The following is a 16,034-nucleotide window of genomic DNA, read 5'->3' on the forward strand; positions in this document are numbered from 1 at the left end:
GTCGTTTTCCCACCCAAAGTCCAAAATATATCCTTCCAACAAAGCCAAAAGAAACAAAGAACTAGAGTAGTTCCTTACCTTATTCATTTGAAAAAAGCTCAGTCCGATAAGTAAGCTGAGTATGGCGGTGTTTGGAATTGAAGTCATTACAAACCAGCTATCTAAACTCCTGATTGAAGAGTATGCAGCGTTGGGCAGTGGGCCAGTAAGGCATGTAGAATGGATTGAAAGAGAGCTAAGGTCAATGCAAGGATTGTTAGAACAGGTTGAACAAATCACATACAGCCAAAATGCACAACAGTTGAATGACTTGGCAGATAAGTTAAAGGAAACTGCTCTTGATGCAAAGAATATGATAGAAAAGTTCGTGATAAAATCAGTGAAGAGGAAGAGGTGGGGAGTTCTGTATTGGAACGACAAATACGATGTTGGAATAGAGCTGGTGCAGATCCGCAAGAGGATGACAGACATCTCTAAGAAAATAATTAATTACTCAAACACTCGTGTCTTCAGCATCTCTGTTGAAAATCCAGGAGAGGCAGTAGTAGCTCCAACTGTGGAGAAGCTTGATCACATTCTGAATCCTCAATATGTAACTACCAGTGCTGACGTGATCAAGATGGTGGAACAAGTAAAAGATGGTCTCCGCAAACTTCAAAACATTGTGTCTAATTTGAGTTGTTCAACTAGTGAAAGAGAAAATGTATGGCTAGAAGAGGTGAAGGCCGTTTCTAATTACACAGTAGCTGTTGCCGAAAATTTCATTGCAAGTGAAGAAAGAATGTTAAAAATGGGTAAGTGGAGTCTCTGGAATTTGGTCCTTTGTAAATATGGTTCCAAATATGTATTTAAGAAGCGGATGAAGCATGTTAGGACTCAAATTGGAGATGCACTTCACAGGAGTTCTACTTACGAAGTTGAGGGGAAAGGCACTGGAGGGAGATTCAAACAAAGTACAACACGAAGAAAATCAAAACATGTTCCAGACTTTCCGCTAGAGATGTTGATAATTGTAACAATCCCATTATTAGTTTATTATATGGTTTTGGAGAATTTTTTATTCGCTAAAGACTCGATAGCGTTTGATTTGTTACTAGTATTACTACTAATATTGGGCGGGCTTGTCGAAAATGCTGCAAAACAAGCAAGAACAAAGTGTAGATCCATGTCCAGTCAGAAGAAATGGAAGGAGAAAGAAAAAATAGTGCTAAGCTTGTCTTATTGCTTAACTTATGCAACAATGGCTGCCCTGTCGATGTATCTCCCTATCCCGATAGTACTCTTTCTCAAATTTTTGCCTTATGAAATTATTGCATGGATTATGTGTTTGCTGAGGTCTTTGAAGAAAAACTTGGAGTGTATCCAAAGAGATATAGATCTAATGCTTGTGTTTTTGCGGGATACCGAAAGTAGTTTGGAAGGCATGAATGAAAGACAGAAAGTATGGTTGTGTCAACTGAAAGCTGTGGCTCAATATGGTCAGTCCCTTATTCATGTATGTCCTACAGCTACTGGAAAGGGATTGGCCGCCAGAATTAGGTATGCCAAGGACATCAACGGCTTGTTGAAAGAGATTGTTTATATCTCAAACAGGAAAATCATATATGGCATTGCAAATATTATTCAACAAGGAACACGACAAGAACTCCTACCTTTGGGCTCAAGCATGGAAGAAGAGATTCAGATTGTTGAAGTTGAACAACACGATAGCAATGATCACTCTGACGATACGGGTACCATAGAACATCCAGTTGCACCAGCCGCCTCTGCTTCCTTTTTTTCGCCTGTGCTCAAAGAGAAAATCCAGTCCCTCCGAAGGGAAATGGAATTGATGGATGTGCTGTCTCAGGATGTACGAGACATGGAAGATCTAGATACAAGATTCAGAATCTGGGTGGATCAAATGGAGGGAATTGCCTATGAAATCAAATCTGTCATTCTTGAGTTTGATACTAAATTGGAGCATAAGCCAATTCTCATCTACATTTGCAAGTGGTGGACCCGTCGCATTATTAGTAACAAGATACATGAGATTAGAAACAAAATACAAGATGCTTCCAGAAGAAGAAGAGCATATGGTTTGGTTCAATTTCAGACCCATGCCAAGTCGTTGTCATCCACAGTTCAAATATTACGTGGAGCGACTCAACTGTCTCTTGTTGCTACGGAATCCAGCGTCGTTGGATTTGATGATGACATAAATGTTTTGATGGCTCAATTACTGTCAGATGAGAAACGGCGCTGCATTACATGGATTGTTGGAATTGAAGGCACAGGCAAGACAACACTAGCCAAATTGGCATTTGAAGACAAGGCTGTTGTTGATCAGTTTGAGTGTCAAGTATGGGTGTCTTCAAGTTGTGATGCTCAGCGGCTTCTAGAAGAAATTGCCAAGGAAGCCGCCAAACAAATTACGCTAGACTCCTCGCCCACCTGTAATCACGACATTCTCCAAACTTTGAGTTGTAAAAAGTATCTTATAGTTGTTGATGGCATAGAAGAAAGTTCCCAACTGTACTTGTTGGAGACCTTGAAAGAGGCCATACCCGATATGTCAACTGGCTGCAGACTTCTTCTTACTACTCGCAAGGCAAATGCAGCTCTACAGGCTGCTGATACTAATACCTTTGTTCACCCATTACAGTTATTAGATGATGAAAGTAGTTGGGTGCTCTTTAGGAGACATTTGAAGGTGGACAATATTCCCGAAGAAGAACTCGTGATGGTTGGAAGAGAAATTGTGATAAAATGCGGGGGCCTGCCATCACAAATATTGAAAATGAGTAAATTGCTCTCACAGAAAGATGTAACTTATGAGGAGTGGTCAAGCGTGCTCAATCAAGATCAAATATATATTTGGTCTGATCTGCTTAAAACAATTGATGCAGACTTACCTCTATATCTAAGGGGATGCCTATCTTACTTTGGCCTATTCCCTGCTGAATTTGGGATTCCTGTTAGAAGACTAGTTGTTTTGTGGGTTGCAGAGGAACGGGTGCATCATGGAGAAGACCAAGAGCCCCCGGAGAAAGTAGCAGAACAGTACTTGACCAAGCTGATAGATCAAAACCTCATTCAAATTGCCAAGAGAAAGCACAGTGGCAAAGTCAAAACATGCCGTCTTCCCTATGGTCTACGACAACTCTGGTGGACAAAAGCTAACGACTCCATATTTCTTAAATCCCAAAGTACTTCCACAGATTCCATTGCAGACTCAAAAAAATCCATCATACGCTGGGTGACAGATCATCTTAATACCGATCATATCTGGTACAATCATATTCATGGTGACAGTACTAAGAATAGTTCAGCTTCTCTAAGAACCTACTACAAGGATGTCCGCTCCTTTCTGTCCTTTGATACTCGGGAGGGAAGTAAACCTGGCCAAGAAATAGGCTACTTCATGAAGGGATGTATTTTGAGTGATTGTTTTTTACTTCTGCGGGTTCTTGATCTTGAACGCGTTTACAAACCCAAATTGCCTAAAAGTATAGCAAGACTTTCGCAGCTGAGGTATCTTGGTTTAAGATGGACTTACTTGGAGTCACTTCCATCATTTATAAGCAAGTTGTTGAAGCTACAGACACTTGATCTCAAACATACATCATACACGCTCTACCACACTCCATTTGGGATATGGAACTCAGACACTTGTTCTTGAGCGAGACTTTCCACAGCAGATTTCCGCCACAACCAAAAGATCATTTTTCCTGCATCAGATTTCTTCTACCTCAGCTAAGAGATAATTTCCTGTACGATATCCAAACGTTGTGGGGACTCTTTGTAGATGAAGAGACTCCAGTGAAAGGTGGCTTAGACACATTGGTCAATATCACAAAATTGGGATTAACATGCCAACAAATGTCATTACAGGAAGAGGTGATGATAAAACAACTCGAAGCAGTCGCTGATTGGATTGCCAAACTAGAACACCTTCAATCACTGAGACTGAAATCAAGAGACGAACAAGGGAAACCTTGGATGTTACACTTGAACTCCTTCGAGAATAACATGAATCTCACTGACATGTATTTGCTGGGAATCTTAAGCAGTTCATCTATTCTGTCTCAATTCCCTCTGAGCCTCATTGAACTTACACTATCGCATTCTAAACTACAGGAAGACCCCATGCAAATTTTAGAAGCCTTTCCAAAACTCCGGACACTATGTTTACACGCAGATTCTTACATCGGCAAAACTATGGTATGCAAACCTAAAAGCTTTCCTCAGCTTCATGTCTTGAAATTGTGGAAGCTGGGACAATTAGAGGAGTGGAAAATCGAGCCAGGAGCACTTCCTTGTCTCAGACAACTGGAAATAAGATCGTGTTCTCACCTGCAAATGCTTCCTAATGGACTAAAGCATGTCAATACTCTGCTTGAATTGAAGTTAACAAACATGCCTATGGAAATCAATGCCGAGGGCCACAATATCACACCCAATTGTCAACTTGTCCAAACTAATTTTCAATAGAAAGAAAATATTTCCATCACTGCACTGCACGGTGAGTAATCAATTGCCTCATTTTTTGTATGTTTGCTGTCTTTCCTGACACCTTGTATTTTAATTACGCAAAATATTTTTGGCAGTGAGTTGCTGGAATTTATCTGCTGTGGCTTGTTCAGAAGTAAGGCTTACATGGATTCAACAAAATGGCAACCTAATTGCTTACAGTGAAAATGGAACTACCATTCACATGTTGTTGTGGAAGAATAAAGGATGGTGGACTGGTAGTGAGTTTGATTTTTCATTTGAAGTTTATGTATGTAGTAATTTAAACTTGTTTGTAGACTTATTTTCTATGTATAATTTGTATTTGAGGCTGTGTTGTGTAATCCTAATATTGTGTGTGAAAAATATTAATATTGGAGCAAGTTATTTTTCTAGACTGTTATGAATGCAGTGATGCTTCTGATTTATGTAGGTATGTAATATTTTTGCAAAGAGTTGTCGTATGTCAATATTGTAACATATCCGAAAATATATGATCTGAACATGTCCTTATAAATTGGGGCAATTCTCATCTTCCAAAATCTGGTTTTAATTTTTGCTAATGAATATTAATTAGAAATTAATTGAATAAAGAAAAATCTGAAATTGTCAATAAAATATGATGGATTTCTTTCGGGCCTAGCGCCATTGTTGCTGGCTGCACCTCCAGAGAGCCCACACACCTCCTTTTGCTGATTGAAACATAAAAAACTGTCTGGGCCAGCTTGCTGGGCCCTGAGTCTTTACTACTGGCATAACACCATTTCTGACTTGACACCCCCCTGAGGCCATTTAGTTTCTTATTAGATTTTAGGTGTTTACTTCATTTCTTGGTAATAAAAAGAAATAATAAAAATGCTAGTTTTAGGCTTAACAATTTAGGTTTTAGTATATTTTAGACTTGAATTAGAATTCTTACACATAAAAACTCATGAAAAATATTAATCTTTTTAGTTAATTTTGCACCTAATTTTGAGTTGTTTCATATATGCTTTTATACCAATTTCCATATGATTGTGTTGCTGATCTTTTTGGTTGATTTGTGACTCGTAATTGCATGTTTCCTTATGTGATTTTAGGTCAATTAAATTGTGTGTTTCGCTTGATTAAATTGGACTAAAATATAGCTTTTTAGGTCTTTAACCAAAACTTTTTGTATGCTAACTTTAGGCTAGAATCATTCCCTTCTAAAAACCCTATAATCATTTAGGGAGAATTAATATTAGGATAGAATTTCCCTTCCTTCTTTTTCTTTCAACTTTTAAAACATCTAATAAATAACGATGCGAATCATACTACTACTTTTTTAGTGGAAGAGAAACGAGTAGGGTGTAGACCCTAGTCTGTTTTTTTACTACTTGCCTTAGTGGGAGAGAAGCGAGTGGGGTGTAGACCCTAGTCTGTTTCTCTACTACTTGTTTTGATGGGAGAAAAACGAGTGAAGTGTAGACTCTAGTCTGTTTCTCTACTACTTATATAATTTTTGTATGATTCAAGTCAGAAATCTTTCCCTTAAAAACACATAACCAAAAAACACCTAAAATACCTAATAAATACTCAAAGGTTAAGCAAAGTAAAGAAGTGATGCGAGGCCTAGTAGTGGGCCTTGTTCATCGTTGATTTACATCAAAAAATACAAACCAATTCATTTTTCTTTTCTTTTAAGAACATGTTATTTCCTTTCCACGAATTAGGCGTATAAGTCTCCAAAGGTCGAGTATCGGTGGAATGTGAACTTAGTACTGTTCACCTAAAAAACACAAAACAAATGAAAACTATTGAGCCGAACTACGACTCTCTGATTCTTGAAAGGGATACGTAGGCATCAAGTCGCGGGGCTTGAACGAGCACAATTTTGTAAATATTCCTTCTTTTCCCCGTGTTTTCTTTCCTCTCTTTTTTCATGCATTTCCCTTTGGCATTAGGCTTTAGACATTAGTAGAAACCCTTTGATTAAAAACAAACATAGGTGGATCCCGTCGAGTACGATGGACGTGAGGGGTGCAAATACCTTCCCCTTGCTTAACCGACTACCGTACCCCGTTCTCTGGTTGCAAGACCTTGTTCTTATTCTTGTTAGGTTTTCTGATATTCCTTTCCCACGATGGAATAAATATATTAGTGGCGACTCTGGTTATTTTTTCGCTGTAACAACAACGCGCTCAAATTTTTTTTGCTTCTTTATTTTGTACCAGTGGTTTCACTTGGCCCTCCGTTTTCTCACTCTCACCACGACTATTTAGTGGTAGATAATAGTATTAGTTTTCTAATCCTTTTGTTGGTTGTTTTTGGTTCAAGTTTTGATCCGTTAGCTTGAAGATTTTTGAAGTGATGTCCAAAGCTTGAGTGTTTCAACTTGCGGATGTATGACAATGATGTTGTTTTTGAAGTTGTACCATTTAAGGTACTCATTTATAGCTTTCTATAGAATAACATGCTTAGGAAACTTATCATTTGTACAAGTATCATGCCATTCATTCTTATGCATTACTTGCTTCTTGATGAATCACTTTAGTTCCTACCCTCAAATGTGAGGAAGCTTTCCATTATTCATATATGCTGGAGGTCACAATCTTTGTTTTAACTTGATTTTATTATGCTTAATCTTTTATTTATGTTGATTTTTATGAAAGCATGAAAAGGATCAAGGCATTTGTTTCATTTTGAGCACAACCACCATAACCAAATAGTCATTTCACCTTGTGAGTGTGTGATCATTTGTTAACCCCTTTGAGCTTTTTGTCAATCTCCATGTTGCTTTTGAACTTCATGTTTGTCTATGAGTATTTAGTTCTCCCTTTTGTATGGAATTTGATCATTGTTTTCTTGAACCCTCAACCACAATTTTTGGTTTGAATTTTTACCTTGCTTTAGAAAGTAGAGAGTATTCACACTTTGATGTTGGTTGAATTCAAGTTGGGAAGAGAAATGTTTACTACTTGGTTGGTTGTTACTATGAGGTTGAAACGAAAAGAAAAAAATGTGAAAAAGAAAGAAAAAAGAGAAAAAATTTGAAAAAGAAAAAAAGAAGTATGGAATAATTGTGCAAATAAGTAGTATGATTAGTGTGAGAACTTGGAAATAAAGAAGAAGTTTGATTGAGATTTTTTTGTTTAAGCCTTTATGAATTGATCACTCCCTTAGGTTTAGGCAAATTTTTGTTTCAATTAGCTTTAGAAAGTTCTCATTGTTTGTTAACCAAGCCACATTACAACCTTGAAAGCACTTGATATTCTTGCTTTTGTGTTTTTAATATGATTTTTGGATGAATGCATAATTTAGTCTTTTGTTTGCAAGATTGTTGGATTAGTGTCAAATTCTCACCATTCTGTGTTTTTCATCCCTCGGTAAATTTTTTCTAGGAGTGATTTATGATTGATCTTGTATTGTTTTAGAATGTTTGGTATGATTTTTGTACTTATGATTCATTCTGTTTACATGTTTTCGTTGTAGGATTGTGGTAAGTATTACCTTGTTTGTTCGTTTTTGTGTTGAAACCATACATTTGTTTTTGTTTTTCGAAACTTGTTGATTCATGATTCTTTGGTTTATTAGTTTTGATTATTTGAGTTAATTAATTTTTTAGGACAAACAAGTTTAAGTTGGGGAGAGTTTGATAAGTGCCAAATTGTAGTTATTTTTTGTATATAGTTTTGCGGCACTTATCAACTCTTTCTCCTCAACTGGTGCGTGAATGAACACGTTTTCGTTATATTTGTACATATTCTTTGTGGTTTCAATTTGTTTATGTACCATTTGACCATTTATCATTCATTTTATAGGCATTTATGCATATCGGAGCCTCGAGCAATAAAGTGTTGAAGGCATGACTTCGAATACGCAGTTTTGGATTAGTAAGGAAGAAAATTCTTCCTGCTTAGCCCAAATTGAAGCATGCTACCACTTTCAATAACAGAGGCAAAGTTGGTTTCCTGAGCCTGCTAAGCGCGGTAAGCCCGCTAGGCGCAGTCTCATTTGTATAGCCCGATATTTTGGGAATAAGTGGCAGTCCGATAAGCCCAGTGAGCTGGCTTAGTGCGGTTGCGAGAATTTTGTGTATATTTTTCTCATTTGAGACATTTTCTAGGGTTATGTCTTTGTGGATTTTTTGTCCCAAATTCATCAATTTCATTTTTATGATAGATTAGCTTAGAAAACAACAATTGTTTCGTGCACTTGGATGATCGGAGGTGAATTTTTCAACAACCGGAGCTGAAAACCCGTGAGATGTTTGGTTTATATCTTCTCCTCTTTGTGTATTTCTCTTTTGTTGGGGTTATATGTATATTTACTTTGAACATATGTATATTTACCGCTCATGGCGTTGTATAAAACTTGCTTTACAAATTGTTATTGTTATCTTCCATAATCTTTTTGCATTTATGTTTGGGATTTGTGTTGCTGTAGAGATATACCTCATAGATTGTGATTCGGGATATATTTATGTTAGCTTCAAGACTCTATATATGGATTTAGAGCTAACAATCACTTTGTATATAAGCTTAATGCTTCCGTGTTTAGGTTGCGCGCAAGAGATTGCCCACGCAAGAATACAGATGTTCTCGCAACTTTGCGTTAGAGATAACCTTGGTTGTGATACGTCTCGTTGGTGCTTCAGACATGAACATGAATGTGAGAGATACATGATGGTAATGACGAGTATTGTAGGTTGAGTGCAACAGATCGATAGGTTTAAATTTGTGACATGTAGTGTATATTCAGGCCAAACAAGTTATTTTTTTCGAAGAATGTATTTATTTTCCTGTTTATATCTTTTTACTTTTGGTTCATTCAAACTCGAGCTCAGAAACAGAGAAACTGTTGAATGAAATTCTAAGCAGACCATTCTCTGTAGACACGATAATTCCCGAAGTAATACTTCTAAATATTTTGCTTGTCGCTTTACCGCAGTAACAGGCCTTGGTGTTGAACGATGCCTTGTGGCAAAAGTGTAAAAATTGGATGATTGTGTATGATTTGTCTCTGACTGCTAATTTGTATTTTTGGGCGAAATATGAAAAGTCAAAAATTCAAAATAACAGGAAAAATTTGAAAATTGGATAAGTTCGAGAATACAGGGTGCAGCGCGGAGTCCAGCCAAGCCTAGTCAAGGCGGCACATGGCGACGCCTAATCGGTGGCGGCACAATGCCGCGCCTGGTCTGCAATAGCTGAGGGCACGTGTGGCGCCGGAGGCGTGCTACACGAGGGTGTGAGGAATCAGTCAGTGATGTAGGAGTGCGCGTGACACATAGTTGTAGCAGCGCGACACGGTCACGCGAGTGAGGGGGTACAACTCAGCGTCCAGGCTGCAGTTGGGGGGCAGCGCTCACGCTACGGAGGCCGCAGCGATGCAACGCGCGGTTGGTCATTTGTCCGTTCTCCTGTTCGACGAGTTTTGAGCACTTTGTGACTTCGGTGACTTTTCGTTGCCTTTTGTTGAGCTTATTGTCATATTTTTATTTATTTTGAGTCCTTTGACAAGTTTTGACTTGGAGTTGAAGGTATTTGACTCTTTTGGATTGATTTTGAGTTATATTATTACTTGAGTAAGGTTGTCAAGCCTAGAGACAAATTTTGAGTTGTTGAGTAATTTAGAGTAAGATTATTCACTACTACAAATAACGCTTTTTTTTATGAAGCTTTCACCTTAGAAAAAAAAGATGTATTATGCCAAGGCGCGCTATTGTTTTATTTTTTATAAAAGTAAAAACAACATATTCGCTTGATTTTTAATAAAACTAAGGGGAAAAAGTCAAGACACGCTTCGAATCCAATCTATTACAGTTTAGGCTTTTATTTATTTATAAGTGAATACTAAGTGATCTATCCCTTTGTTTCCATAAAAACTGAGGAATAACATAATAAGATTTTACTATAAAAGCACTTATTAAACAGAATCATGGATCTATCCCTTTGATCCAACCATTGAGGGGAGGACTCCAAATAATATCAATGGATACATGTTTTTGGAGAGAGTCAACAGATACAAGTGTATGTGGAAGAGGAGTTTCCACTTGAGGGGGAGCATTGTGGACTCACACTTGAGGGGAAGTGTTGAGAATAATACAAGTGTGAGTGTGGGGAAAATAGTGCCACATATTGGACCCACTCACCTATCACCTTAGGTGGAGAAATTATGTGTCTCCCACAAAGGTGCGTTGCTCAAACAGAAAGTCCCGAAATAACAATGCTTCTCACTCGATCCTCCCCCGATGTTGCGCTAACAATATTGAGCTTCTTGAGCACATAAATTCAACTAAGGTAGTTTCCCCAATGTTGTTGTACCTGCTACCACTCAGACTCATCAAACAAGCAATATTTTTTGTGCAAAGCTTACAATTAATGGCATGACCATCAAATATTGCCTTGTTTCTAGCAAGCCAAATATCAACAAACACCAATTAAATACCCGCTATGATAACAACCTTGCAAAGAGGAGATCATCTTTTATCAATGACTTTCCAACAATCATCCATGCTGAAAATAACAAGATGGATGTTGAAGATGTTAGACAACCAATTTCAAAAATTACAAACAAATCTGCAATTGAAAAAAAAGATGAGTAGTAGTTTCTTCTTGGCTAAGGAACATAGAGCATTGAGAGGGAAATATGATGCCTCTTTTGTGGAGATTTTCACCCGTAGGAATAGCATTATGGAGAATCCTCCAATGAATAAGAGACTTTGATGGAGGTATAGAATTATGCCAGATCTTGTGTTTCCAAGGAACATGGTTGTAATGGCCATGGCAAAAATCGAAGCCTGCTTCAAGGACATAATCTTATTCTTATAATTCTTTCAAATTCTGATATCCTTAGCCTATGTTTGCGAGTTTGAAGGGGAGGAGAGGGGAAGGCTTCCGAAAACAAAATTTTAAAAAAAATATAGAAAAATATTTGAAATTTTTTGAAAAAATGATATTGTTTAGAATGATAAAAGAGTCATTATCATTACTAAATTGTTAATTTTTTTTTTTGGTTTTATACCACCGGTTTAGTCCGGTTCGGGGGCGAGTTCTGGCATCAAGTGGTTCCATCCCCCTCCCGATCGCAGTTGCGGGGAATCGAACCGTGGTTCTCCCTACCAAGTCCAGCGCCAATCACCACTGGACCAACTAAATTGTTAATTTTCAAAATAGTATAACAATATAAAAGATATTTGAAAAAATTATGTAAGCCCTCCAAAACTCTCATTCAATACAATTTTTGAGTTCCCCATTTTATGGGGTTTTTGGTGTTATGAATAAAATCAAATCTAATCTATTTTATGCGCGACTACTTTGATGGGAAGTTTGCATACGCATTCCATCTAATTTTTAATTTAATTAATTTTTTTATTACCATTTATTTATTATTTAGTTGATTTAATTATAATATGTATTTAAGACGTGTTTCATCAATTTTATGTAACTATTTTGGTAGGAAGTTAAATATGTGTTCCATTTTTTATTATTTAAAAATAATAGCTATCTGAACAAATTGCTAAGAGACTTACAAGTTGGAAAGCCAGACATTTGTCCTTTGCAGGGAGGGTTACTCTTTCTAAAAGTGTTATGGAGGCTATACCAATCTATCCTATGATGACTAACACGCTTCCGAAAGCTTGTGTCAAAGAAATCCAAAAGATGCAGCGTGAATTCATTTGGGGAGATACTGAGACTCACAAGAAGCATCATGTTGTGAGTTGGAAACAAGTCACTACAAGTAAGGATATGGGAGGGTTAGGGCTGAGGAAGCTTGATACTATGAACCAAGCTTGTATTATGAAGTTGGGAGGAAAGTTGTTGAATGATGAGGATGATTTATGGTGTAGAGTGTTGAAAGGTAAATATAAAGGTTTGGTTGATATTAAAGACATGCATGCTAAATCTTCTGATTCTAATTTGTGGAAGGCTATTACTAAAACTTTTCCTTCTTTGATAAGTTTGGGGCGGTGGAACCTTGGCAATGGTATTAATATTCATGCTTGGCAAGACTGTTGGGTGAGTAGAGGAGTATCCATTGCTGACAAAGTAGAGAATATCCCAGCTGAGATGGAAGCTATTTCTGTTGGCAATTTAATTAATGCCAATGGTGAATGGAACTGGAATATGATGGAGTGGTTACCCGCAGATATCAAGGAGCAAATCAAAGCTTTACACCCGCCGGTTCAAGATAATGTTGAGGATTTCTTTGATGTTGCTACTATGGAAGATGGGCCCTTGTCAGTAAAGTATCTGTATAAGGAGTTTGAGGAGGAACAGGATGCGGAAGAGAATGCTGGCTGGAGGGTGATTTGGAGTATGAAAGTACCAGAGAGGGTAAAGTATTTCATTTGGCTTCTCATGCATGAGCGAATTCTTACACAGGAGAGAATGCATGTGTTTGGGTATGGGAGTGCAAGTTGTATTCTTTGTGGTCACTATAAGGAAGATATTCTCCATGCTTTGAGGGACTGTAGGGTGGTGAAGGAAGCTTGGAATTCTCTCATTCCTGGAAGCTTGCGAAACACATTTTATAGTGTTGATCTCCATGAGTGGATCAATATTAATTGTGATAAGAAGAGGGTGCGTGTGTTACACGTGGAGGATAATTGGTGCCATTTTTGGGCTACTACTTGCCATGCTGTTTGGGAGTGGAGAAGTAGACAAATTCATGATGAGCATTTTGTGAGACCTTTTTTCATGCAGGAAACTATTGTTCACAGGATGCGTGATTATCAAGCAGCTGCGTGTACTCACCAAATAATTCAGTTAAACAAAGTGGAGAAGTTGTTTAAATGGGAGAGACCCACAGGTGAGTTTGTGAAAGTAAATGTAGATGGTGCTCATTCTGTGCAAGGTAGTGCTGGGTGTGGTGGTCTAATCAGAGACGCGGATGGAGCTTGGTGTGGGGGTTTTGTTAAAGGTGTGGGTAGTAGTAGTCCGTTGAAAGCGGAGTTATGGGGTATCTTGGAAGATATTAAGCTAGCTAAGGACCTTGGATACAACAAGGTGCTGATTGAGTCTGACTCTAAGGAAGCTGTAGATCTTTGTAATGCTATCAATACTAGAAAGAAGACTAGTTGCAGCATTTTGAGGCATATTAATTCAAAGATGGAGGAGGTGGAGACGGTGAAGTTCTCGCACGTTTATCGGGAAATTAATGGTTGTGCCCATCAATTGGCCTTGCATGGGAAACTTCAGGGTTGTGATCTTAAGATTTTTCTTGAGATGCCTTCTTGGTTAAGTGAATTCTTTAATAGAGATCAAAGGGGGGTGTGGTATCCCAGGGTTGTCTGTGTTTAGTTTTTTGTTGTTTTGGGCTTAGGCCCTCCTTTGTACCAAAAAAATAAAATAATAGCTATCTATTTTATTTGATTGATTAATTATAATATGTGATTATTTTGGCGAGAATTGTTTATGGAAAAAAAATCAAAGAATTATAATTTTATAAGTATTTAATATCGCACAGATTTTTTCCTAATATATATTAAAAATGAGGCATGATAACGTTAATTTTTTTCGATGCAATTACAATAGTTGGATTTTATTAATTGTAGATTATTAAATTGATTAAAAATAGATGCATATGTGATATAAAAACCATTTATAAATTTAAAAAGAAATGCTCGACCAAAAAAAACTTTAAAAGAAATTAAATAATGAAAACTATTATTGATAACGGTCAAATCAAATGACCATTTTACAATTATTGCATAAGTGAAATAAATACCATCATTAATCTCGTAAAAAAAATGAAACTATCATTGATCTTTAACACAACAACACCCACGTGAGTCAGGCCCAGGTGGTATACAACTTCCACCTAGAGGGTAATTATTCTGTTTGCACCACTGGTCGCATGGACCGTCAACACATAGATTTTGTAAATTAAAGCAATGTAGATAGTATTCATCGGTTACTCCATCTCCATGAACCATCGACCAAGAAATACACATAAATGCTAATGTAAATATCACCAACTTCATGCTTCTGGTTGCCATTCTCTTTAACAAGAACCTTTCAATTTTTTATGAGTGTGTAATAAGAACCTTGAATTTGGCTATTTATAAGATGAATATAGTATCTTTTAATATGGAATATACATATAATATTCAATTTCCAATAATGTAAGATAAACAATTACGAGTAAATTTTGAAAAAGGAAAACTTAGATATAGACATATAGTAAATATTTTTATGAGTGAATAATAACAACCTTGAATTTGGTTAAATTTGAATCAGTAGGAATCATCCAAAATTGATCAAATTGGTAAAAATCAGAAAATTGACAATTTTTAAAATCAATGGGTTAAATGTTTGCTTCCTTTTACCGACAAAACAATACTGTTTATATATATCGAGATTAATTGGAATACAGTGTCAATATAATATAACTTTACACCGTCATCAAATTAGAATGAACTATTTTGACACATAAGTATAGAATTAAAAATAAAAATAAATAAATTATAATTAATTTATTTTAATAATTATTTTTCCATAATTCTCTCTTCTCATGTGTCAATGGTTCATTCTAATTGAATGATAATGTAAAGTTGTTTTACACTTACAGTGTGTGTGTGTGTGTATATATATATATATATATATATATATATATATATATATATATATATATATATATATATATATATATATATATATATGTGTGTGTGTGTGTGTGGTTTAATGGATACGCACTGTAAAATAGTTATATATGTGTGTGGTTTAATGGATACGCACTGTAAAATAGTTTTACCCTGTTATCCAATAGAAAACTAGCAAGGTTTAATGGATACGCACTGTAAAATAGTTATATATGTGTGTGGTTTAATGGATACGCACCGTAAAATAGTTTTACCCTGTTATCCAATAGAAAACTAGCAATCTACCATGTAATTAAAAGGTTTTTAAAATAAAAATATAATGTAATTGAATACATGCACTAGTACAAATAAGACAATATAATTTTAAAATTTACACCCGATTTACTAAAAACGGGTGTAATTGAGAATTTTTGGTGGCAATTTTGTAAATAAAATGTCACTTTTGCATTATCTGGTTATAATATACACCCTTTTTACTAAAAACGGGTTTAAATTAAAAAATTTATTATAATCAAATTTCAATTACTCCTTTTAAACTAAAAAACGGGTGTAAATTTATATAAAAAAATTGTTTAATTTTATAACTTAAAATATCTATGTGGCAATATTAATGGGTCTATATATAATCTATGTGGCAATACTAAAACTCTTTAATAACGTAATTTATTAAAATATACAAAATCAAAATATACTAAAACTCTTTGTTTTTCATCGCATGCATACTGAACCCATTTTTCACTGAAACTTCATCGCATCGCATGCATACCGAACCCATTTTTCAATCAACTCTGAACTTCATCACTTTCAATCAACTAGTTTCAGCGAAGTTTGATTTCAGGAAGTGTATCGCGTTGCTTCTGTGAATTCTTTCTCATTCGCTCAACTTCGCTTCGCTTCTGTGACGATTGAAAAGGGCTTCACTCATTCGCTTTCTTCTTCTCCAACACCGCACCGCCCATTTGCTCACTGAAACTGA

General features: G+C 36.3%; 1 pseudogene; it reads left to right on the forward strand.

Moving 5' to 3' along the window:
• Positions 1-60: 60 nt before the first annotated feature.
• Positions 61-4,842, forward strand: LOC131643828 (putative disease resistance RPP13-like protein 2; annotated as a pseudogene).
• Positions 4,843-16,034: the final 11,192 nt, after the last annotated feature.

The sequence above is a fragment of the Vicia villosa genome, linkage group LG1, assembly GCF_029867415.1.
Source record: "Vicia villosa cultivar HV-30 ecotype Madison, WI linkage group LG1, Vvil1.0, whole genome shotgun sequence".
Classification (NCBI taxonomy): Eukaryota; Viridiplantae; Streptophyta; class Magnoliopsida; order Fabales; family Fabaceae; genus Vicia; species Vicia villosa.